The sequence below is a fragment of the Phodopus roborovskii genome, unplaced genomic scaffold (assembly GCF_943737965.1).
Source record: "Phodopus roborovskii unplaced genomic scaffold, PHOROB, whole genome shotgun sequence".
NCBI lineage: Eukaryota > Metazoa > Chordata > Mammalia > Rodentia > Cricetidae > Phodopus > Phodopus roborovskii.
The window spans coordinates 143,594-171,129 of record NW_026126033.1 but is presented as its reverse complement, the minus strand read 5'-3'; the positions used below and the strand labels follow the sequence as shown (position 1 = coordinate 171,129).

Here is a 27,536-nt window from a genome sequence, read left to right as displayed (position 1 = left end):
GTCCCACATCTTCTTCATCCATTCTTCATTGGAGGGGCATCTAGGATGATTCCAGGTTCTTGCTATTACAAATAATGCTGCTATAAACATAGTTAAACACAATTTTTTGTTGCATTGATGTGGATCATTTGGGTATATGAATACGAGTAAGATTGCCAGGTCCTGTGGTAGACCAATTCCTCTTTTACTGAGGAACTGCGATGAAGCTCTCCAAAATGGCTGTACAAGTTTGCTCATAATACCACCCAGAATTTCAATAGACTTCCTATTGCCTATAGAATGTAGGATTCTCAGCTCTTTCTCCAGACCCACAACTACCTGTACGCCAGCATTTTAAGCCAGCATTAGCCTGGGGAGGGTAAGACAAGAGAAAAGAAAGAAAGAGAGTGAGACAGCATGAGAGAGAGACGCCAGCAACGTAGGAGTATTCCCCTTTCTCCACATCCTCTACAGCGTAAGTTCTTATTAGTGTTCCTGATTTTAGCCATTCTTGCAGGAGAAAGATGGTATCTCAGAGTTGTTTGTTTTTTGCATGTCACTAATAGCTAAGGATGTGGAACACTTGCTTAAGTGTCTTGCAGGCTTTTTTATTTCCTCTATTGAGAATTCTCTCTTCAGTTCTATACTCTATTTTTAATAGAGTTATTTGGTGTTAGGGTGACTAGTTTCTTGAGTTATTTATATGTTTTGGAGATGAGCCCTATGTCAGATGTAAGGTTGGTGAAGATCTTTCCCCACAGTGTGGGCTGCCTTTTGGTCTTGTCAACTGTGTCCTTTACCTTACAGAAGCTTCTCAGCTTGAGGAAGTCCCATTTATTAATTGTTGATCTCAGTGTCTGTGCTACCGGAGTTATGTTCAGGAATGAATCTACTGTACCAGTTTCTTCAAGGGTACCTACCACTTTCTCTTCGAAGATATTCAGTGTGGGTGGATATACGTTGATGTCCTTGATCCATTTGGATTTGAGTTTTGTGCAATGCTATAGATATGGGTCTATCTGCAGTCTTCTACACACTAACATCCAGTTGTTCCAGCACTATTTGTTGAGGATGCTTTCCTGCTCCCATTTTATTCTTTTAGCTGTTTTGTCAAAAATCATGTGTTCATAGGAGTGTGGGTTAATATCAGGATTTTTGATTTGATTACTTTGATCTACTTGTATATTTTTCTGCCAATACTAGGCTGTTTTCACAAATATAGCTCTAGTCAGGGATTAAAGTCTGGGATGGTGATGCCTCCTAAAGTTCCTTTGTTGTACAGGGTGGTTTAGCTATCCTGGATGTTTTGTTTTTCTATATAAATTTGATTATTATCCTTTCATGGTCGGTGAAGAATTGTGCGGATATTAATGGGGATTGCATTCAATCAGTAGATTGCTTTTAGTAAGATTTCCATTTTTACTATGCTTATCCTACCTATCCAAGAGCATGGGAGATCTTTCCATTTTGTGGTATCTTCTTAAATTTCTTGGTTTAAATAAACAGTTCTTGATATATAGGTCTTTCACTTGTTAGTTAAGAATTACCCCAAGATACTTTATGTTGTTTATAGCTATGGTAAAGGGTGATGTTTCTGTGTTTTCTATGTCAGTCCCATTGTCCTCTGTATATAGTAGGGCAACAGATTTTTTTTGAGTTGATCTTGTATAGTGGTAGTTTGCTGAAGGTGTTTATTAGCTGTAGGAGTTCCCTGATAGAAATTTTTGGGTCGCTTATGTATACTGTCATATATTTTCAAATAGTGAAAGTTTGGCTTATTCCTTTCTAATTTGTATCCCCTTGATCTCAATTTTTGTCTTATTCTTTTAGCTAGAACTTCAAGTACAATATTGAAGCAATATGGAGAGAGACGGTAGCCTTGTGTTGTTTCTGGTTTTAGAGGAATTGCATTAAGGTTCTCTCCATTCAGTTTGACGTTTAGGTATGTTCCTGTTATCCTTGATCTCTCCAAGCTCTTTATCATGTAAGGGTATTGGAATGTGAAAAAGGGTTTTTCAGTAAACCCTGTTTTTTTTTCAGTTTGTTTATATGGTAGATTACATCAATCGACTTTTGTATGTTCACCCATCCCTGCAACACAAGGATGAAGCCTACTTGGTCATGTTGGATAATTTCTCTGATGTGTTCTTGGATTTGATTTGCCAGTATTTTATTGAGTATTTTTGCATCTATGTTCATGAGGGATATTGGTCTATCCTTCTCTGTCTTAGTTGTGTCTTTGTGTGTCAATGGTACCAAGGTAATTGTGGCCTTAAAAAAAAATGTTTGGTAATGAATATTTTGTCTCTATTGTGTGAAACAATTTGAGGAGTATTGGTATTAGTTCCTTTTTCATTTGCTGGTAGAATTCTGCACAAATGCCAACAGGCCCTCGGTCTTATTTTGTTGGGAGGCTTTCGTTGACTGCCTAAAATTCACTGACGGAATAGGTCAGTTTAAGTTGCTTATCTGTTCTTGATTTCCTTTTGGTAAGTGATAGTTATCCAGAAATTTCTCCATTTCCAATGAATTTTCAAATTTTGTGGAGTACAGGTTTTTAAAGTACAACCTGAAAATTGTCTTGACTTCCTCAGTGTCTGTTATCATGTCCAACTTTTTGTTTCTGACTTTGTTAATTTGTGTGTTCTCTCTGTGTTTTTTGGGTTAGTTTGGATAAAATTTGTCTATCTGGTTGAGTTTCTTAAAAAAAACAACTCTTTGTTGCATTGATGTTTTGTATCGTTTTCCTTGTCTCTATTGATTTGTTCTCTCGAATTGATTGTTCCCTGGCATCTACTCTGGGGTGAGTTTGCTGCTTTTTGTTCTGTTAGCTGTGCTATTAATTCTCTAATGTGACTATCCTCAGTTTTCTTCATATGGGCTCATATAAAATGAACTTCCATCCTTCGTAGAAATCTTTTCAAAGTTTAACATAAGTTTGTGTATGTTGTGTCCACATTGTCATTGAATTCTAAGAAGTCATCCATGTCTTTCTTTATATCTTCTTGACCAGGAATGTTCCAATTGGACATTATTCAGTGTCCATGAGTTTGTAGGGTTTCTTCGAGATTTGTGTTGTGGTTGAATTCTAGCTTTAAAGCATGGTGGAATGATAAGATATATAGGAATATTCCAATTTCTTTTTTTTTAATGGGGTGAGGTTTTGTTTATGTGGCCTTGTATGTGTTGATTTTAGAGATGGTTCAATATGGATTGAGAAGAAGGTATATTATTTGTTTTTGGTTGTAATATTCTGTAGATGTCTCTTAAACCCAATGTAGACATAGCTTCTGTTAGTTCTTGTTTATTGTCAAGTTTTTGTATGGTGGTCCTGTCTAGTGGTGTGAGTGGAGTGCTAAAGTGTCCCACTAGGAGTGGATGAGGTTTTACATGAGCTTCAAGATTTAGTAGAGTTTCTTTTACAAATGTGGGTGCTTTTGTATTTTGGGCATAGATGTTCAGAATTGAGAATTTGTCCTGATGGATTTCTACTATGATGAATATGAAATGACTGTTTTCATCCCATTTGATTGATTTTGGTGTGATGTATAACATGTTAGATATTAGGATAGCTATACCTGCTGGCTTCTTGGGTCCACTTCATTGGAAGATCTTCTCCCAACCCTTTACCCTGAGGGAATGTCTGTCTTTGAAACTTAGATGTGTTTTTTGTATGCAGCAAAACCATCAATTCTGTCTTTGTATCCATTCTTTTATCCTGTGAATTTTCATATGTGAGTTAAGACCATTAATGTTGAGGGTTAGAAAGGACCACTGATTGTTAGTGCTTGTTTGTTTTAGATTTTTTTGTAAGTGGTGGTATTGTGAATATATTATCCATGCTTTAACCTTGGTTTTGGTGAATTGGGATTATCTATTACTTATGTCTTTGTGAGCATAGTTAACTTCCTTGGGTTGCAGTTTTCCTTCCAGAAATTTCTATAGGGCTTGATTTTTGATAATCATTGTGAAAATCCAGCTCTGTCATTAAATATGTTGTTACCTCTGTCTATAATGATTGAGAGTTTTGCTGGGTATAGTAGCCTTGTCACGCATCTGTGGACTCTCATACTTGTAGACCATCTACCCAGGACGTTCTGATCTTGAGAATTTCCATGGAGAATTTAAGTGTAATTTTGATCAGTCTACCTATATATGTTATCTGAAAATTTTCTCCTGCTGCTCTTAATTTTCTTTCTTTTTTTCTGTATGTTAGGTGCATTGATTGCTATGTGTTTTGGGGTCTTTATTCTTTGGTCCAGTCTATTTGGAGTTGGGTTTGCTTTTTATGCTTTTATGGGCAAGTCCTTACTCAGATTGGGAAATTTTTCTTCAACGATTTTGTTGAACATATATTCCACACCTTTGAGCTGGGCTTCTTCACCTTCTTCTACAACTATTATTATTAGCTTTTGCTTTACCCAGTGTGCTACATTTCCTGGATGTTTTGTGTTAAGGATTTATTGGACTTATGATTTTCTTTGGTCAATGTATATATTTTCTCTAGTTTATCTTCAGCCCCTGAGATTCTCTCTTCACTCTCTTGTATTCTGTTGGTTTTTCTTGAGTCTGTAGTTCCTGATCATTTGCCCAGTTTTTTTGATTCCAGTATTCCTTCAGTTTGTGTTTTCTTTATTGTCTCTATTTCAGTTTTCATGTCTTCAACTGTTCCTTCAACTCTTTGATTTTTTTCTTGGTTTTCCTTGCTTTCTTTAAGCACTCACAAAAATGCCCCACACAAATTATATTTCTACATTCTGATCTGGCTTCTTCAAGCAATAATGCTTGTTACACTGCTCTATCGTATATATTCTTTAAAGGTTTTATGTAGTATAACTCCTCGTTATCCAGTGTAGGTTGATTATTCCTTATTGGAAGTGCCTGGCACTGTGTTTGCAATTTTATATGATCTGGGAAGTCCTTCTGTATATATTTTGTCTTATTGGTTGATGAATAAAATAATGATTGATTGATTGGCCAGCTAGAAAATATAGGCAGGACTACGTGATGAGAATGCTGTGAAACACAGGCAGAGATGTCGTGATTTAGTGCACCTAAGAAGTAACAGGATGGAGAATTCTCCCATAAGCCAAAACCAGGTGGAAATACATGATTATAGAAATGGGTTAATAATTAAGGCAGAGATAGTCAATAAGAAGCCCAACCTCCAGCCAACTGTTGTATACCTAATATACCATCTGTGTATTCATTTAGGACTAAAGGGTGGCAGAGTCAAACAGGATGAAGAACATATATATATATATATATATATATATATATATATATATATATAGAGAGAGAGAGAGAGAGAGAGAGAATGTGTGTCTATACACATTAAGTGTTGAACATCAAAAATTTAAAATCTGCTCTATGAAATGCTTCAAAATTCACAAAGTTTTGAGTGCTACATACACCCAAAGTGTCATTGAGAGCACTCTGGATTCCTGAATTTCCATACTTCGGGTGGACACCTGCCTTAAACTGTGTGGAAGAAGAATACAAATCAGAACAAGGAGCTACAAAGGACTTTGCTGTTTGGTTGTTTTTGAGTTAGAGACTAAGCAATTCTCAGAATGGCCTGGAACTCACTCTGTAGACGAGGCTGACCTCACACTCATAGAGATCCTCATGCTTCTGCACCCCAACTGCTAGAATTAAAGGGATGTGCTACCATATCTGGGCTAACATTATTTACCCAGTTAAAAAAAATAATTAAGTCTATAATTACAAGCAGTTGTGTTATTTACCCAAAAAATTTTCTCTAGAAATATAAGTAAAAGCAGTGCCTATACTTCACAAATGTCTACTCACAGATTATTTTAAAGGTAAAGTGAGATGAAAAGATAACATAAGGGATATTTTAGAGTAATGAAAATGTTTAAATACTATGCTTCCTCCTCCTCCCCCTGGAAGGAAAGGTGAGGTTCTGAATAGACCCTCCAACACAGTTGGAGGAGAGAGAATATCTCCTTTCAGTGAAGGTCAGCACAGTATATAGGGACCATATGGGGAGTACTCTGGAATAATTAAAACAGCAGTTGTATGTACAAAGTCCTTTTGTGCATCAGGAATACATCCTGGTTCCACTGCCTGAGGTCCCTTAGACTGCACAGTCCTTCTAGCTGAGACCCACATTCCCATGGAGGGCACTCCCTTAACCTAGAGACAGGAAAGAAGTCCTAGTCCCTACTTCAAATGACTTGACAGATTTACATGACCCCCCTGTATGGCATTGCCCTACATGTGGAATTGGGGTGGGGGATGGGAGTGGAGGGTACAAGTGAACAGGGAGAGAGTGTAAGAGGTAGGGAGGGAGGGAGAGGGAGGGAACTGGGATCGACATCTAAAAGAAAATAATAATAATAATAATAATAATAATAATAGTGACAATGACAATAACAGCAGTCTTAAATGCAGATCCAATTAGCTGAACCATAAGTCAGAATCACATTCAACAGCTCTCATCGTGTTATCCTACTGTCTGTCAGCTTATGCCTAATATGTGCCCTGAACACTACACAGATTTCAACAGAGCATGGTGTTTTTGAAGGTTTTCAACAAATTAGATGTTTATTAAAATAACAGGATAAGGTGCATATATAAATATTCACACCTTGAATTCCCTCATCTTTACACCTATGTAAAGAATTCTGATATTTTCAAGGTTTTCTTTTTAAATTGGCGTGTGTGTGTGTGTGTGTGTGTGTGTGTGTGTGTGTGTCTTTCTTTCTTTCTTCCTCTTATTCTTTCTTTCTACCTTTCTATCAACATGGTGGTCATGTCCATGCAAGGTACAGTGGCCAATGAGGCCAGCGGCGTTGGATCCTCTAAAGATAAAGTTTACATGGACCTTGAGCTATTCAATATGTGTGCTAGGAACGGAACTCAGGTCCTCTGCAAAAGTAATATTTGCTTTAAAAAGCTGAGTTACCTGTTCATACAAAAAACAATTCTGATTTTTCAAATATGAAGGTCATAATTTTGAGTGGAAGGGAGCTTATTTTTTATATGTGCAATGTGGAAGGCAGGCTACAAGCTCTAGAGAAATTTTACCTGGGTAAATAACAAAACTCTCAAGATGTATTTTACATAAAACCCAAACAAAAAACAACAGAACCACACACAATGCCAAACTATTATCTACTGTATATAGCCACACAATTTAAGCAAAGGATGCTGGTGCTATTTAGGAGTCACTGTGGGATTGACGGAGGATGATGTGCATATGCTTTTTGTGTTTCTTTGTTAGCTTGTCATTTTTAGTGTTGCATTTTATTTTGTTTTCTGAAATGGTTTCATTATGTAACCCTAGCTGGCCTGGAAGTGGGTATGCATACCCAATTGCCTGAAAATGAAAATGATTGCCCTGTTTGACTCAGAGTATGATTCAAATGTACACAATTTTTGGAAATTTGTGACCATATACTTCCCAATAATCCAACTTTGATGGGAGATGTCACTCTGTAAATATGTTTCTCATACAGGTTAATGAATAAAGTATTGTTGTTCAATAGGAAAGCAAGACAGGCAGTACTAGGAGACAAGGAGGAATCCAGGAAGGAATAAGGAGGAGTCAGCATGGAGAGACTGGGGAGACCAGACGCTGGCCCCATTCCCAGTAAGATGAAACCACTTGGAAATACTTAGATTAACAGAAATGGGTTAATACTTAAGACAGAGCTAGCCAATAAGAAACTAGTATCTGGCCAATAGCATTATATCAAATATAGAATTTCTGTGTGTTATTTAGGGCTAGCGTGGTGTTGGGCCCAGGTCCCGGGGGTGGGGGGAACTACTACATACATGAACATTTGCAATGTGAAAGTGCTTGATTTAAGTCAGAGCCACATAGGTCATGGCCAACCATGAAATGTTATAGTCACACAGTTTGGGAGGTTTTATTTTGTTTTGATTTTTAGTTTTTTGAAAGAGCATCTCTCCGTGTGTACCTCTGGCTATCCTGGAAATCACTCTGTAGACCAGGCTAGACACAAAATCTGAGATCTGCATGTCTTTGACTCCCAAGTTCTAGGACTAAAGCCATACACCAACACTGCCCAACTAAAATTCAGATTATAACAGTAAATAAATTCATAAAATACTGTGAAGAATCAGAAATTACTTTTGAATACTTCAAGTTAAAGACACAAATATTATCATGCATTCAATATGTAATCCAGATGACTGAGACCACTATCATTTTACAAATTAATCATTCCCATTTGTGATTATGCTTCCAAAGGAAAAAAAATCAACAAAATCAGCAACAAGTGGAACTTAAACACCAGGGAATTCCTGTTTCATGTACAGTAAATCTTATAGAGTGTGTACCATCCCAACAAATGGTCTACAGAGACGATCAAAGCATGGTTGACCCATCATAATGGCATCATCTATATAATTGTCCCACTCCAAGCACATACCCATGAAGGTTTCTCTTTAATTCCACTTCAACTGGAAAGCACAATGCAAATGATTAGTTCTTTGGAAGTCATTAAAATGCTAACTTAGTAAATCACCAGCAGATGTACTAAATACATCTTTGTAATAATCTTTGTAATAATCCCTGGGATTATTACAGTCATCAAACTCTAGACCTTGTCTTAACTTTTAAATAAATACTTTGAAATTTGCTTCATACTTCAAATAACCATTCAAAAATTCTGAAAGTATTGTTAATATGTAGTCACAATGCTATTCCACTTAAATACTTCTCATTCATTCTCCCCAAAAATAACTAATGGTAACTTATTAATAGCACCGTGCCTTTCAAGGACCTGTCATGACATTTCACTGAGAAAGTGAGATATCAGTCATTTTCATTAATGCTAATAAGCCAAAACCCAGAGTTAATGAAACAATTTCAAATAAAATCATCACTACAAAATCCTAAATACTGTTGGGTGAAAATGTTAATTTAAACTAAACTAAACTATTATATACAATATATATGGATACATGATATGTATTTAAAATATGGGTTAAAAAAACACTACCTCTGGCAAATGCTGTCTTCATCAAATCAGGTGAATATCCTGCTTTAGTTAGTATGCAAACAAAGAACAAATATATCTATGTTACTCATCAGAAAGAAACATCACACTTTAGGCAAAGGCCAATTCCAAAGCAGTTCCAAGCTCAAAATCTGCTGGAAAAAAAAAAAAAAAGAACACCCACTGATCTGCCCAGATCCATTTCTATAGTTCCACACTTCTTATGGAAGTCTGGCTTCTTCTTAGAGGTGTTCATGTTTAAAAATGGATGTTTCTATAAATTGTACTTGGTTGAGTGCTATCTTACAGAGTATACATACATTCATGAAGTAGAACATACTAGATAAAATAGTAGAAATGTGTCATTTTATGACTAAGGAAACTGAGGCAGGGGCTTTAACTGACTCTGAAAGGAAAAGAACTGCTCAGAGTTACCCACACTTCCCCTTGTAAAACTTAAAATTCCACTAAATGATGAGACTATTGCATTTTTAAAGTTTGTATCTTTAAGTGTTCCACTTTTAAACAAGTGCTACTTAATTCCTGTTTCTTATACTTGAAATAGAACAGCTTTATTTACTTAGGAATGAAGTACTCCAAGAAAGCATCACAGTGTCAGAAAGGCAACCTTTCTTTTGCCCACTCTTGTTTTTTTCTACACTCATCAATCTGTAATGTATTTTACCTGACCCTTTTAATAGTGTGACTTGTAAAAGCATCTTGAAATGTCCCTGAACTAACCAAAGAAAAGTATTTCACACAAATTAAACTTCATAGTACTAAAACTGACCAGATATTTTATAACATTATGAAATTTACTACATTTTTTTAAAAAATTATATATATACAAGCATTACACAATGAAGAAAATATTTCAAATAAAGTATTCTTATGAATACTTACTTTTGTCTCATCAGAGCATTTTTTATCTTTAATTCATTGACGTTTCTTTCCAAAGCACAAGCTTCCAGCTTGAAATAAATAATAGATTTTGAAACTATATCTATAAAATCTCAAATGTCTAGAGCATGATGGCATATAACTTCACAACTAAAAACAGGTTGAGAATCTGCACTTAATCTTTTTTCACCCCCATCACCATGCCTCTTCCAGTGACCCCCATCTCCTGACCTCTGCTGGAGTTACAGGCCTCTCCCAGAATGCCTATCCATGCAGGACCACCCTGAGTCCCCGCCTACCTGATCTTTGGCCCCTAACACCGGGAATCTGCTGGAGGTGAATCTGGGACCAGTTCAGGTCCAACCCCTCCCATACACTTCCCTGGAAACTTCCTGGGTATCCCTGAATGTAGCTCCCACCTACATCCAGAAGCCATTGAGAACACTCCGAGAACTCTGATCGACAAAACCACCCACCCAGAATCTGCCCTCACCCCAACCTGTGCCCTAACTAGGCCACTGTCCCACTGCTCTCATTGAGCACTGGACCACAGAGCAGGTCCAACAATCCCGCTACCTCCAGGGAACTTCCTGGATCTATTCTGAGCACACTAAACCACTTCAAGTCCCCTCCTGCCTAATCTTTGAACCCCATCGCCTAACCTCTGCCTGATACCTAAATAGCCAGGCCTCTGCCGGAGACCAGACTATCCATGCTGGACAACTGAGTCCCTGCCTACCTGATCATTGACCCGAATTGCCAGGCCCCTTCCTGAGAGGTAAGCTCCTAGAGAGTTTGGACCACCCAAAGATACAGACATCAAACTCCTGACACACTTAAGCCCACTGGGGGACTAGCATAAACAGGAGAGAAATCCCACATGTACCCATTGGAGGAAGTGAAGGTAAGGTGACAATACAAGAAAACACCTAACAATAGAAAGACAAGAAGGAAGTCATCAGAATTTAGGGAATCTACACCAACTATTAGACCTGAAGACATGAAAGCAGATGAAGCAGAAGAGGAGGACTTAGAAAATATTGTCATAAAAATGACAGAGGCACTCAGAGACTGTACGAGAAAATCCCTTAGAGAAATGAAAGGGAAAACATACAAAAAAAAAAATGGAAAAGATGAACAAATTTCTTAAAGAAAGTAAGAAAAGTCAAGAAAAAAAAAAAAAAAAAACAGATGAAGGAAATAATTCCAACAGTTCAAAACCTGAAAACTGAAATAGAGACATTCAAGAAAACACAAACTGAGGGAATGCTGGAAATAGAAAAATTGCACAAATGATAAGAACTATACATGCAAGCATAACCAACAAAAACCCAAGAGATATAAGAGAGAAACTTGGGCACTGAAGATAAACAGGAGGAAATGATTCATTGTCCAAAGAAAATCTAACTCCAACAATTCCTTAACAGAAAACACCCAAGAAATGTTGGACACTGTGAAAATGCCAACCCTATCACTAATATAGATAACTTGAAAAAGCCCAGCTCAAACGGGCAGAAATCATGTTCAACAAAATTATTGAAGAAAACTTACCCAAGTTGCAAAGGATATGTCCATGAAAATACAAGAAGTATATCGAACAACAAATAAACTGGACCAAAGAAAAAGAACCCCTGGACACATACAATCAAACATATGAATGAAGAAAGAAATTTAAGAGCAGCAAAGAAAAAAGACTAAGCAACATATAAAGGCAGACTAGTCAAAATTACACTGGACTTTTCCATGGAATCTCTCAAGGACCGTAGATCCTGGATATGTGGTTCTAAAAGTGCTAAAAGTCCATGGATGCCACCCCAGGATACTATGCCAGCAAAACTCCCAATCACTATAGACAGAAAAAAAGAACCAGCCAGATTTTCACAATACATATCTACATATCCAGGCCTACAGAAACTTCTGTAAAGAAAACTCAAACACAAGGAAGTTATCTAGGCTCATGAAGTCATAGGAAATAGATGATCCCAATTCATCAGAGCCCAACTTAAAAACAGGGCAAATATATTCAGAATACCATGGCCAAAAAATATCTAAAGCAAACAAGCATTAACAATCAATGGTCCTTACTTTCCCTCAACATTAATGGTCTTAAAGCACATATAAAATGACACAGGCTAAAAGAATGGATAGCAGGACAGAATCCATCCTTCTGCTGAATACAAGAAACACAGATAAGCTTCAAAAGCAAACATTAACCCATAGCAAAGGGTAGTGAAAAGAACTTCTAATCAAATGGACCCAAGAAGCAAGCAGGTGTGTCTCTCCTAATATCTAATAAGTTAGATTTTTAACCAAAATCAATCAAAACAGATGAAGAAAGTCATTTTGTATTCATCGTAGAGAAACCCATCAGCACAAAATCTTAATACTGGACATATATATCCCAAATACAAAGGCACCCACATTTGTAAGAGAAGCACTACATAAAACCTCACATACTCACAGTGTGAGAATTCAACACCCCAATCTCACCACTAGACATTTTCACCAGACACAAACTTAACAAATAAACAGAAGAACTAACAGAAGTTATGTCACAATTGGGTTTAGCAGTCATCTATAGAATATTCCAACCAAACACAAATGAATGTACCTTCCTCTCTGCTCCACATGGTACCTTCCCTAAAATCGACCACATAATCGGCAGCATAACAAACCTCAACAGATACAAAAAAATGGAATAGTCCCCTGTATTTTATCAGACCATCATGCTTTCAAGCTAGAATTCAACAACAACACACCTCGCAGAAATCCTACAAATTCACAGAAACTGAACAATGCACAATTGCACCTGGATCACAGAAGAAATATTGAAAGAAATGGAGAACTTCCTAGAATTCAACAAGAATGAGGACACAACATATGCGAACTTATCGGACACCTTGAAAGAGTGCCATGAGGGAAGTTCATTGCGCTAAGTGCCCATATGAAGAAAACTGAGAATAGTCACATTAGAGAATTAACAGCAAAACTGAAAGCCCTAGAACAAAAAGAAGCAAACTCACCCCAGAGGTATAGTAGCAAGGAAATAATTTGAGGGCTGAAATCAATAAAGTAGAATCCTGGAAACAATACAAAAATCAATGCAATAAAGAGTTCACTTTTTGAGGAAATGAACAAGATAGACAAATCTTTAACCAAAGTAACACAAAAGCAGAGAGAGAATACACAAAATAACAAAATCAGAAACAAGAAAGGAGACATAACAACCGACACTGGGGCAATCCAGACAATTTTCAGGTCATACATTGAAGCCATATGCTCCATAAAATTTAAAAACTCAAGTAAATGGAAAAATGTCTCAATAACTCTCACTAACTAAAATTAAATCAAGAACAGATGAGCACTTTAAAAATATTTATAATCCCTACTGAAATAGAGGCAGTCATTGGAAGCCTCCCAACCAAAACAGTCCAGGGCCAGATGGCTTCAGTGCTGAATTCTACCATAAATTCCAGCTAAAGCTAATAACATAACTCCACAAATTGTTTCACACTATAGAAGTAGAATGTTCATTACCAAGCTCCTTATGCAAGGCCACAAATACCTTGGTAACTAAGCCAAGAGAAGACACAACAAAAAAGAGAACTACAGACCAATATCCCTCATGAATATTGATGCAAAAATACTCAATAAAGTACTGGAAAATTGAATCCAAGAACACATCAGAGAAATCATCCAACATGACTAAATAGGCTTCATCCCTGGGTTACAGGGACAGGTGAACATATGAAAATCTATCAATGTGATCTACCATATGAACAAACTGAAAAAGAAAATCAATGTAATCATCTCACTGGATGCTGAAAAAGCCTTTGAGAAAATCCAACAACTTTCATGATAGAGGTCTTGGAGAGATCAGGGATAACAGGAACATACCTAAATGAATAAAAGCAATATACTGTAAACCAACAGCCAACATCAAACAGAGTGGAGAGGAGATAAAAGCAATTCCTCTAAAATCAGGAACAAGACAAAGCTGCCCTCTTACTCTCAATATCTCTTTAATAATGTACTTGAAGTTCTAGTTAAAGCAATAAGACAACAAAAGGACATCAAGAGGATACAAATTGGAAACGAACAAGTCAATCTGTCACTATTTGCAAATAATATGATAGTATTTGCAGATAATATGATAGTTTACATAAGTGACCCAAAATAACTCTACCAGTAAATTCCTACCAATGAGAAACACCTTCATCAAACTAGCAGGTTACAAGATAAAATCAAAAAAATCAGTAGCCCTACTTAATTTAAAAGACAAAGAGACAGAGAAAGAAATCAGAGAAGCATCACCCTTTATAATAGCCAGATGCAACATAAAGTATCTTGCTGTAATGCTTACCAAAAAGTAAAAGACCTATATAATAAGAATTTTGTGGCTCTAAAGAAAGAAATTAAAGAAGATACCAGAAAATGGAAAGACAGCCCACAAACTGGGAAAAGATCTTCACCAATCATACATCTGAGAAAGGGTCGATCTCCAAAATATACAAAGAACTCAAGAACCAAAGACCAAACACCAAATAACCCTATTAAAAATGGCGCACAGAACTGAAGAGGGAAATCTCAATTATGGAAATCAAAAAGGCTTCAAGATTATTAAGAAAGTACTCAACATCCTTAGCTACCAAGGAAATGCAAATCAAAACAATTTTGAGATACCATCTTACCAGAAATACTAAAATTAGGAACACCATGACAACTTATGCTGGAGAGGATATGGAGAAACAGGATAACTCCTACACTGCTGGTGGGAGTGCAAAAATGTACAGGCATTTTGTAGATCATTATAGTGATTCTAAGGAAAAATGGGAATCAGTCTATCACAGGACCCAGCAATCCCATACTTAGGCATATACCTAAATGATCCACATCCATGCAAAAAAGATATCTGTTTACTATATTCATAGCAGCATTATTTGTAATTGCAAGAATCTAGAAGCAACCTAGATGCCCCTCAACAGAAGAATAGACAATGAGTATGTGGCACATTTACACAATGGATTACTACTCTGCCAGAAAGAAACAATGGAATATTGAACTTTGCAGGCAAGTGGATGGGACTTGAAGAAACCATCCTGAATGAGGTAACCCAGTAACAAAAAGAGGGACATGGTACATATTCACTTATATGGATTTTAGACATAGAGCAGAGGATCACAGGCTTATAATTTACAGTGCCAGTGATGAGACTAGGATACAAGACATTTCTAAGAGATTCATACATGATCTCTCACGGGGAGGGGGGACAAGATCTCCAGAGAATATTCAGAGTGGTGGGGCAGTGAGTGCAGAGGGGACTAGGAGAAACAGAAGGGCAGGAGAGGAAAGCACATGAGACTAGAAAGATTGAGTCAGGGAAGGAATAGATGAGAAAAACACAGAGAGAGAGAAATACCATAAAAGAGGGAGCTATTATAGGATTCTATAAGAAATGATTATAGAGAAATGTACAGAGACCTACAAGTCTCATCCCATTTTACAATTTGAGCAACATTTGCTAGGCTACTATAAATGCCCTTCCCTGATAAGGAGATTGATGACTAACTTATGTACAATCATTTAGCCCTCATCTTGAAGCTGATAGAAATAGAAACAGATACACACAGCTAAACACTGTGCCATACTGGAATCCAGATGCAGAGAGGGAGGACAAAACCAGGCTATATAAACATATAGAGACAACTGACCTAAACAAGGAGGAGCTAATGGGTCCCAGACTGATAGCTAGGAATCCAGCATTTGTACAACTCAGACCCCCTAAACATGGGTCTTAGAAGGCTTGGCCAGATTAAGCGACCTCTGACTGTGGAACCAGGATGTATCCTGGTCCATAATAGGACTTTTGGAGCATGTTCCCCATGGAGGGATACTCCTTGCACCTAGAGGCAAGAGGGAGGGCCTAGTTCCTACTCCAAATGATTGGACAGATTTAGATGACCCATTTAGGAACTCATTACCCTACATGTGCAGTGGGGAGAAGTTATTTGAGGGTGGTGGTTGGGCATGGGAGGGTAGAAGAAAGGGAGCAGGAACGGATGGAGCAGGAACTGGGATTCATATGTAAAATAAGAAAAATAAATAAATATAATAAATAAATAAAAGAGAATTGGCACTTATTGTAGTCAATATAAATCATTTTTACTTTCAGGAATTATTCAAAAAGGGAATGAGTTTTATGCCAGCCACATGCATAAATGTAAAGCTGGAGTTTCATTGGTACTTGTCAATTAATGTTGCTGTTTAAATGCAATATCAGTGCCTAAAATCATTTGATGATGAAAACATCCAATCATAAGTGTCTAGCAGACTACCTTAGAGCAAAGTCAATGGAAATGGATGGTCCTTAGGTCCATAATACTGGAAAATACAAATGTCTAAAACAGTTTCACAGAATGCCATTACAGGTCATTTTTTAATAGCTAAATACAATCTGTACATATCACACAACTATTAAATATGAGAAAATTCACAATCACAATTGCAGCAGTTATTATTTGTATCTGTGCATTTCTTGGTAGTGTGCAGCACCATGCCCAGCTTAGTTATAATAAATACCAAGAACCTGCAATATTCTCAAATAATCATTAACAAAAGCCAAACTTATGTTATTCTACCTGCTTCCCAGCCAATCTGTTGACTCTACAGATCAGATACAGAATATAGAATACAATAGATAGATCAATTCAAACTGTAAGCTTACCATTTATAAGTAGCAAACACGAACACACTTCAAATTAAAGGGACTCTATTGTCAATAACTTTGCAATATAGATGAGAATTGACTTTAGCCAATGAATGCACTTAACATCCACTGTAAATATAGCTTAAATATATTTTACTACTATCAAATTTTTCTTTTAGCTAGGCAATGGTGGTGCACAACTTTAATCCCAGTACAAAGGAGGTAGAGACTAAGGCCACCTTAGTCTACAGAAACAATTCCAGGATTGCCATCAATACAAAAAGAAACCTTGCCTCAAACCCTTGCTCCAAAAAGGATGTTTCTCTGTGTGTAATTATTTTCCAATTGTAATCATAAAATCAATTTTAAACCAAAAGGAATTCAGTAAAATACCCTGAGCTAGTAAAATGTTACAATTTACTTAACTGTTTTAAAATTTTACTTAGTTTTATGTACATAAGTGTTTCTCCTGACTCTGATATACCTGGACTTACAAGGTGCTCACTGTATGACACATAAATATGAAGATGTGCACATGTTATGTGTGTGTCCATGCACACACGAGTGTGAGTGGAGGTGTCTTAAGAGGACAGAAGAGGGTCTAAATTAACCTGAAGTAGAATGACAGGCAAATGTGAGCCATCTGACTTGCTCAGGACCAAACACAGCTCAGCTCTAATGGAAGAGCAGCAAGTGCTGAGCTGAAATACTGAGCTCTCTCTCTAACCCCCAAAACTCCTTCTCAAGACTTTGTGATTTTAAAACTAATCATATTCAGTGGGAAATGTACAAGTAAAGCACAAAATAAAAGATTAATTCTCAGTGCTTCCTATAGTCTGGCTTGTAATATGATTTCAATAGTGGTAAAATTAATAAAATTCATAGAAAGTGATTATTTTTAAATACCGTCTATACCTTTACCTAATATAAAATGAATAGTATATGTTACGGGACTTAAAAACTTACCCAATAGTCATGTGACCTTTGTTCATGAGCAATAACCTAAAAAACAGTTATTAAAATTATTCGTAAATAAAAAAATTCATTACCACCACTAAAATTCATTGTCCAAACCATAATTCCCACTGCCTAGGCATCTCTGAAGCACTATAACCATTTTGAAAGCATGATTGCACATATACAGATGATTTTCTCTCCTGAAATTTTTAACAAACATGAACATAAGTGTTTTTAATGCCAACAAACTGCAGAAGATGATCAACTACTAGAGTTTCCAAGGAACAGATAACAATCCCAACATGGGACTGCAATGGTGTCACATTGCATTCCTGTATAATACTCATTCCAAAAGAAAGGGAAGTTGCAGAAGTTTTATATTTCAGTATCGTTGGCTCTCTGTGTATATTTCAGTTTCACAAAACACATCAGGAGTGATGAAAGCTACAGTCCTGCATCAGTTCTATCCAGTCAGAGTACTCTAACTGCATATACAGCTGTCACTTGACACACATACCTGCCCTTGATAGGAGCAAATTGTTCTCCCCAATTCTTCTTCAATATCCTTGGCACGCCGTCTACATGGAACAAATAGTTACTCCACTGTGCTGACATATAATAAAGAATAACAGCACGTGGCTACAAGGATATTACTGAGTGTTCTTCCTTATTTAATTATAACCACAAGACTCCTCTTTTGAGAGATGCTGACAGGTATTAAAGACCATCTTCTCCTCCCTTAGGTCTAATGTCAATTAAACTATGTGAGTACTACTACTTGGATGTGCCTAACACAATGTCACAAAAATTTACACAGTACAGAAGGTCTCCAGCAGCCTGTTCAGGGGCTCATTTACAATCTTACCATGCCCCCATCCTAAGTACAAAAGTCTCAGGCACATGCAAGCATGCCTGATCATCTGGATTTCATTTTTAGGACTCAAAATCATGAAAGATTAACTCAGATCCTGTAAAATTAACAGATTCCCAGAAAAGGAAATCTTTTTTGTTTGCTTTGTTTGTTTCAAGACAGGGTTTCTCTGTAGCCCTAACAGTCCTAGAACCGGCTCTGTAGACCAGGCTGGACTTGAGCTGACAGAGATCCACCTACCTCTGATACAAATGCCCAGCTCAGGAGAGGAACTCATAAGAGGTAAAAGTATAACTAACTTACTGTCTTTATGAAACAAAAAAGTAATTTGTCCTTTTAGACAAAGCCAAAACTTACTCTTCCTAAGGTTGATAGAAGTGTCCTATGACTCAAGTTGCTGTGGTGAGCATCTAACAGACATTCTAGTGTTTCCTCAGGTCCACTGAGGACTGAACCAAAGACTAGCTAAGCATTTACTAAAATTCTAAGAGTGGCTTGTTCATTTCATGGCAAACTTGCTGAATGCTAGTACTGTGTATATTCTTCACCAGCTGAAAAAAATCTTCATGAATGAGCTTGAATTAACTGCTCATCATATCCTTCTTGAAGACAGGGTCTAATGCAGTCCAAGCTAGTTTCAAACTCACTATTTAGCCAATATTGGTCTTGATGTTGTGACCATTCTTTTCCATATCCCAGTGCCAACACACACAACATCCATACCTACTTATAAACTTCTTCATGTTAACATAAAATATGCTTATACTTATATATCACAATCCCCAAAAAGAAAATTTTCCTTTTTATATTTTCTGAATATCAACAAAATTCCATGAAGTTCAAATACAAATTAATGAAACAAAAATATGCCAATTCACTGAGTAGTGGTGTTGGGGCTCACAAGCCTTTAGTCCTAGCACTTGGTAGGCAGAGGCAGGCAGATCTTTGAGTTCAAGGCAAGTCTGCCTCGAGAAAGAGTTCCGGATGGGTCAGGGATACAGAGACCTTGTCTGAGATCAAACAAAACAATAAAGCCATTTTATTTTACTGCTTGCTGATGTCAAGCATCAAAATAAGAAAGAGGATGTCTTACCTATAGGTCTCTAGTTCCTTGTTCACATGGCTAGTTCTCTTGTTCACTGGAAAACTTCTTCCTCTTTCTCCAATCTACAATTTTCCTCCACTGTTATTTTCCTTAAAAAAAGAGTTTTTCATTCCTTTTAATGTATGTAATCAATATAATCAACTACATTCTCAAATGGTGTATCACACAAAACAATTGTCATACACCACAGCAAAGGCCATGTGCAAAAAAAGAAAAAAAAAATGTGTCTCTCTGATATGAAATTTGGCACTGGGCCAAAGGGTGGTTCCAACAAACCCTCCTCTTCTGTGGAACTTCCTGGTTCTGCTCTGAACCCACTGGAACCACCTATCCCCTCAGGAAAACCTTGATGCTAAACTGTCCTAATCTTTAAACCCCACCAACTGCCCTCTGCCAGGGGAGCAATCTACAAGAGAACTTGGATTATCCAGGGTTGCAGACATCGAACTCCTGCAGGGAAAAGAAAGGCAGAAACTCCAGCTTCACACACTGGAATAAGCGATGGGAAGACAGCAATAGAAGAAAACACCCAACAATAGAAAGAACAGTATGATACAACCAGAATCTAGGGACTCCACACCCAAAAGAACTAATCATATCCAAACAGATGAAGAAGAGAATGACATTAAAAAAAAATTCTTAAAAATAACACAGGCCCGCAAAGATGCTGAGAAAAAAAAATCCCTTAAAGAAATGGAAGAAATCCAGACTAAAGTGGTTTAATCAAGCCAGAGTGCCTGAAACAGAGTACCAGGTGATCCTACATTCAAAAGAGATGGACAAATCAGCCTTACAGACTACAGCCAGGATTTCTGAATCTTCTAGTGTGTATTATCCCTACAATAAAATCTTTTAAAATATACTTACATAAAAATATTTCTGTTAATCCCTGTTCAGTTTTTAAAAACCACCTGTTAGCATAACGCAGAACACTAAGACCTAACTCATTTCCCTGAAATAACAAGTTTCTCCAATTAGTTGTTCAGTCTAAACACAAAGTGAAGGTTACAGAGAAATGGCTCAGAGCATTTGTTAGTCTTGTAGAGGACCAAGATTCAATGCCATCATTGACATTATAGCTCACAATCATCAGTAATTCCAGCTCCAGGACATCCAACAATGGCCCACTAATCACTTCTGTAGACCAGGAACACATAACACACACACATACATACAAGCAAAACAGTCATACACATAAAAGGAAATAAACTTAAAAAACAAAAGCAAAAAACCTAGAATGACCATTCACTTACTATAAGTGGTAAGTTACTGATCCCTATCCTCTCCAAAGAAATAAGAAAATGGTAAGCAGTGCAATGGCAACTACACATATCAGCGATCTAATGATGGCTCACTAGGATCAAAGCTTGTTGTCATATCTTCAGGCACTGCTGCCACAACCTTCGAGACAAAGAAAATAAACCTATAAGCATGCTTCTTCAACAGTACTGGTATAAAGACAGGCACAGGTGGCTGTGGCCAAATCTCTTCCTATTGAATGGGCTACCATAAAATACAAAGCAGAATGCCTCCAAACATGTTTTCTAGTAAATTACAATTGTTCTTATTGAGGGGCTAAGTGTGGTGAAACAGTAGTTTTCAAACAGAAGTTATGGGGAGATTCCACAGAGCATAACTCCAGGAGAGTTAAAGGAAAAGGATATAGTATCAAGAAAAGAACATTGTGGAATATTTTATATGTGTTTCATTCTTTTATGTTGCATTTGTTTAACTCTGTAAAGCTGCATTACTTTGCCTGTCTAAAACACCTGATTGGCCTAATGAAGAGCTGAACAGACCAATAGCTAGACAGGAAAAAATAGGCAGGGCTGGATTGCATGCAGAGAAAATAAATAGGAGGAGAGACCTAGAGAAGATCCAGGGACAAGAGGAGGAGGACACCAAGGACACCAGTCACAGAGTAAGAAGGAAAGCAAGGCATATAGAATAAATAAAGGGAAAAGAGCTCAGAGGCAACACATAAAGAGAAATGGGATAATTTAATTTAGAAAAGCTGGCTAGAAAAAAGCTGAGCTAAGGCCAGCCATTCGTAAGTATGAATAAATCTCCATGTATTTATTAAGGAGATAGGTGAGGGACACCATCCCTACCAAAGATTTTTAAAATCCAGTAAAAAAGAAAAGTATCAATGATCTGGGTTGGGTTCTTTTCCCTGAGTTCAGGTTCATGATTTATCCCTATGCACTGGGTTTGAAATAACATTTCCTGCAGAGGGAAAACACTTATCCGCAGCTTGTCCTCTGAGGAAGGGAGAGTGAGAAGAAACAACTGACAGAGCTTCAGAGTTGTGATTTAAACCCTTCCTTCCTGTCTCTTGAGTTAAATTAATGCAGTTTGAGCCCAAAAAGAAAATGGCTCTTTCAAAAACAACCATAGAAATGATGGGCTTGACTCATTCCAGGCATCAACATACACCATCTATAAACTCCACAGCTGTCTTCTCCTTGGGGTCTGACAAAATGAACAACAAATCCTTAGATAATTACTATCTATGAAACCTGTTTTATGCTAGTACATGACAAGGACCTTTTACAAGCTGCTATCTACAGCTTATTAACTTCTACCTAAAAAAAATACATGCCATAGTATCCTTTTTTTTTTTATTCCCTGTATCTTTATTTTCCCTTTTACATCTGTGACTCCAGAAAGGATCCAAAGTGTAGGTGCATAGCCTCTGCTCTGAGTTTCATGGAGAGTTCCATTAACCTTGTGTTTTAGATCCTTAAGGTACAGGACTGACCTTACAAGGGCTCAGAAAGGGGTTAAAAATATTTTATTCTGGTCCTGTCTCTCTCTTTCTCACCTGAGCCACATACACAAAAGTGTGATATCATGTTGCAAGGCAATGATAACAACGATTTGCCTCTAGGATCACCAGAACAGATATTCAGGCATGGCAAATATTTCCATTATCTCCCTCCAAAGACTATGAATGTATAACCAAGCCCTCCACATACCCTCTAAAATATTCTTCCACACCTCACAGAGTAATGCCTGCAGTTAATTGCATATATTACCACTTCCTGAATCCATCTTCCCTCAGTGGGTTATTCTAGTCTTTATCACCAGGCCCCAATACTAACTGATGATAAACAAGTAGATTGACTCCTCTGATAGCAGATAAAAAAGGCTAAGACTAAAACTGTTACTAGAAACAAAGATGTGATGGAAAAGGCTAGCTCAGTCTTTAAGATGTAGGATTTTATGCAAGAGAACCACAAAATGAATTAAATCTGTTGAAGTAAGGATAAAACAAACCGTTCATCAACAGTAGTTAGTTATTTTTAGATCTCACTTTCAGTGAGTCAGCATGAAAAGAGAAAGAGGTAAAATCAGTACAAATAAGTTAGACTATCATACTAGCAATATACTATGCAATAATAGCATAAAATACATTCACTCTCAAATGTACCTGGAAGATTCTTCAGAAAAAAATCCAGTCACTAAGCTAAAACACACCTCAATATTTTCTTTGTTTGTTTTTTGTTTTGTTTCTTTCAATAATCAAATCGCAGGGCCAAGCCCAGAGAAATGGCTCAGCAGCTGAAAACATTTGCTGCTCTTGCAGAGGAGCAGACTTCAGTTCCCAGAATCCATGTCAAGAAAACCCTAAGTGCCTGCCCATGACTCCAGCTCTGTGAGATCTGATGCCCTCTTGCTGCTTCCTTGGGCAGCTGAAGCTACAAGCACATACACAACCATACAAAAAGTTTAAAATAGTAAAAATTCAATTAAAAAATTCCCATGTCGAGAAGCATATTCTCTGATTACAACGGGTTAAAATTAATTATCAAAAAAAAAAAAAAAAAAAAAAAAAAAAAAAAACAGGAAGGGCTGGAGAGAGAGCTCAGCAGTTAATAGCATGTTTGGTTCCCAGGATCCACTGGGTGGCTCACCACTATCTATGACTCCATTTCCAGGGAAATATGTCACCTGTTAAAGCATCTTTAAGCACAGCAAACATGTGACACATGGACATACACGCAAGAGCAAAACATCAATGAACATAAAAGTTTTTTTTTAAATAATAAAATGCAACACAAAACAACTAATTCAGGGTTTAACAGGAAAATGTATAGTCATAAAAGACTTTGTTAAAAAAATATGTGGGGGCAAGGGCTGGAGAGATCTCACAATGGTTATGAACATTAGCTAGTTGTCAAGAGGTTCTGAGTTCAGTTCCTAGCATCCACATGGTAGCTCACAACCATCTGCAATGAGGTGCCCTCTTCTGGCCTGCAGGGATATAAGGGGAAAGAACACACTATATATAATAAATACATCTAAATAAAAATTTTCATATTACTGGGCCTAGAAGATAGTTCAGCAGGTAAAAACTTTGCCACCAATCCTTAGGGCCTGTGTTGGACCCCCATCACCAATGTGGTAGAAGGATAAAACCGACTCTTGGGGCTTTCGATTTATGCACACACACACACACACACACACCATATATACACAGAAAGCAATGTAATGTTCATTTAAATAAACCAATGTCATAATCCACAGTAAAAGAAATGAAGAAAAAGATCTCAACAGATAGTAATAAAATATGTAAGAAAATCAACCTTCTAATCACCAGGAGACTGCAAACTAGGACTACTTTTCTCAATCTGACAAACTGCACCAATAGAAAACTCACAGCTAACACCATCCTGAAGGGGAGAGAACTGTTCCCTTACAAAATGCAACACACATCCACACAGCCTACTGAACCACAGAAAATCCAGCCAAGTCTGCAAAATCCCTCCATGTTCCTCACCCACAACCTTATCAAAAATAAGTGTTGGTAACTGCTAGGTGCCTGTGTATTTTATGTGAAAAGCGAGAGGCTGCTGTGGTAATGTCTTCCTTTTCTACCTCAATTTTTCTAAGACAGAGTCTCTCACTCAATCTAGAGCTCACACATTCTCTCATAAACTGATTACCAGTGAACCTGGGATTCCTCTATTCACACCTACACCCAGCATTTACATTGCCTTAAGGGCTCCAACTCCAGATCATGGCAAGCACTTTCCTTTCTGAACTGAGCCATCTCCCTAGGCCCTAATTGTGGATTGTGAGGGAGATATGTGTGATCTGAAATCATCTCTCATCTACAATATGCTTCTCTTCCCATAAGCCCCATCTCAGTAACTTAACTGACACAGCCAGGAACTTGGGATTATTCTAGATTCTCCACATATCCCAACCATCTTTACAGCTAATCAAGAAAGTCACACTATTTTAGCTCTTATTTCTTCTTGCCCCATTTAGGACCAACTTCTCTATTCTTACCCCTATCAATTCTTCCTGTGTTTTTTTTCCCTGACATTTGATTCTCATACTATCAGGAATATCTATACATTTTTTCTATGTGTCTCACCACTGATGAGCCTGTGCTGGATCTCACACCCCACAGCAATTCTTGAGACCCACTGGTCTACAGTAAGCATCATTTCACATCAGGCCCTTGGCTCACTTATGCTGTGAGTTCCTGTGCATGCTGTTTTCACACCTCATCTACTAAAACTTATTTGCTCAGTCTAAAGACTTTCCCAGCAACCCAAGGAAAAATAATCACTCCCTTCCCTTGTTTTGCATGTGTACTTCTATAGGCAATAGAATTCAACTGTGCATTAATTTTGTGTATTTTCTCCCCAAACAGCCAACATGATGAAAATGACCAAAATCCTTATTTCATTTAGAACCTCCATAGAGCATTTTTATTCATGGGCAAATGAACCATGAGCATGGCACTACTTACTTTAAATTCACAGAACATGAAGATAATTAGAACTGGCAGCAGCTCAAAAATCCTCCATGGGCACTCCACGGTGGCAGTAAGAGTCACCTCCATCCCTGTGCCCACGATCGGGGGCCTTGCAGCTGGACAGATGGAGAGCAGCAGAGCACAGTCAGGGGGCACTGGGAAAGGGAAGGTTTCTGGGGCCGGCTGGCACCACTGCCCTCTCCACCTCCTTATCTCAGTTGACGCGTCAACACTGGCACTCTGACCTCCAGCACCAGAGTCCTGAAGATCTGGAGCAAGAGAACCTGAAGCACCCAGTGTGGAGCTGCAGACCTACACTCCGAGGCCTGGGGCACAGCCCGGGAGTGAAAGCTCAGCCCCCTATCCCCAGCTACTATCGCACTCTGTCCTATAAAGTCAAAAAAAAAAAAAACTCTCCTATGGAACACTGGAGCAAGCCCCAGAGTGAAAGCTCAGCCCCCAAGTTACAGCTACTGTCACACTCTGTCCTATCCTCTCCAGTCTAAAAGCCACACTGTAGTAGCTAGGGGGAAATTCTCCTACGCAAAGACATCATCCTCCGTCATAATCAGTGTCAGAAAATGGCCTCTGACCTAAGAGACAATGATGCATTCACACTTCAAACTCACTGTGATCAGATGAGTTATACCACTTGACTCCTAAGAAATATCCCTTCTTGACTCAGAATTAATAGCAGTGATGTGTGTGTGTTTGTGTGTGTTGTGTGTTTGTGTGTGTGTGTGTGTGCTAATTCCTGAAGACATTCTGCTCAGCACTGCCCTATTTAGCATCCTATTTGTAGGCCTCATGAAATAAACTCATGCGTTTGTGTATCTCAAATGTAGGACCTGAGAGTCACTGCTCTGAAATGTCTTTTTATTTTTCAGGGTCAGGTCTCATTTCATTGCTCCATGTGCTTCCATATAATGACTGCTTTGAATTTCCTCCAAGAAAACTATGTAGGAACTTGGCAAAGTATGTTGGAAAAGAAAACAAAAACAAACAAACAACTAAAACAGGCCATCTAATGTTTTTAAGCAACAAAATTTTGGTTTGTTTTTCCCTAAATTGAAAGTTAGAGCTGATGTGTCAGTTCATTTCCCCAGTTGTTACCTTCAGGGTAATTGAACAGAAGAATGAACTGATAAGTATTAATTGCCCTCAAGGAAGTTCTGGGAGCTACCTGTGTTTGCTGTACGCACTGAACAACACCAAGTTACAAAACTAGGTACAACCTGTACCTGCCCAAATTCAGTTTATCACTTTGGGCCATGTGGTTTTAGGACAGAGCTGACTGGTGTGGGGTTTTGGCCCCAACTAAGCTTTCTTACATGCAGAATAAGCGTGAAACTCCAGTGCATGTGTGCTGTAGGCCAGCAGTGACACTGTTCAAATACACTAAGCAGAAAATGTCAACATGGCATATTGGCAAGGTAGTGAAGAACAGTCTGAGATCCTTTATAATTTGGATCTGGTGGCAATCTTGATGACTCATTTTCATAGTTTTCTTAGAATTTTTTTTTTTTTTTGTTTCTTGGAACAGGTTTATCAGAGGCTGCCTGGGAACCTGCTCTTATACACCAGGCAGGTCTTGGACTCATAGAGATCCGCATACCTCAGCCTCAAAGGCTGGGATTAAAAGCCTGCGACACTCCTGACTGGTTCTTAATAGATTTTCAATAGGTGCTATAATCCATTAGTTTGGAGATGGAGACATGATGATATATACCACAAAAAGTTATTCTTTATTAGTAGTTTTTGGTATTACCCCGAGGGAGTATTCATTTACGTTAAAATACAAGCTCTGTTGACCTCCATATTTTCTGCTTTGAATTCCCATCTCCAATCTGTTACTCCATCCCAAGAATTGCACTACTAACTTCTTTATTGTTTTCACTTCTCAGTGTTCACTTGAACATATTATTTGAATCAGTTTCCACAAACATCAAGAGCTACACATTGAAGCACATATGACTTTTCAAATCCAGCTCCAATAATTCTTCAAAACTCTTCATAATTCTGTTATTTCCTTGGTGTGTTCTTCAGGATTATTTTTTAGAGGGGGGCTTGATATTTGCAAATTGCTTCACAATAGTGTCTCTTATATAACAAACACTTCTCAAATGTGATCTCAATGTTCACATAAACACAAGAATATCCTCTTCTTTTTAGATGGTCTCCTGAGTCCTAGGAACACTCCACCTTTGCAATTCTTTCATTGATATGCAAAATTTGTGAGCACAGCAAATGTT

At 37.7% G+C, this 27,536-nt stretch overlaps 1 non-coding gene across 1 annotated transcript; it reads right to left on the bottom strand.

The window, feature by feature from the left end:
* Nucleotides 1–22,163: 22,163 nt before the first annotated feature.
* On the bottom strand, nt 22,164–22,285 carry LOC127218319 (small nucleolar RNA SNORA26). Its single transcript, XR_007834183.1, has one exon. It is a non-coding gene; the product is annotated as a small nucleolar RNA SNORA26 (small nucleolar RNA).
* Between the last annotated feature and the right edge of the window lie 5,251 nt (nt 22,286–27,536).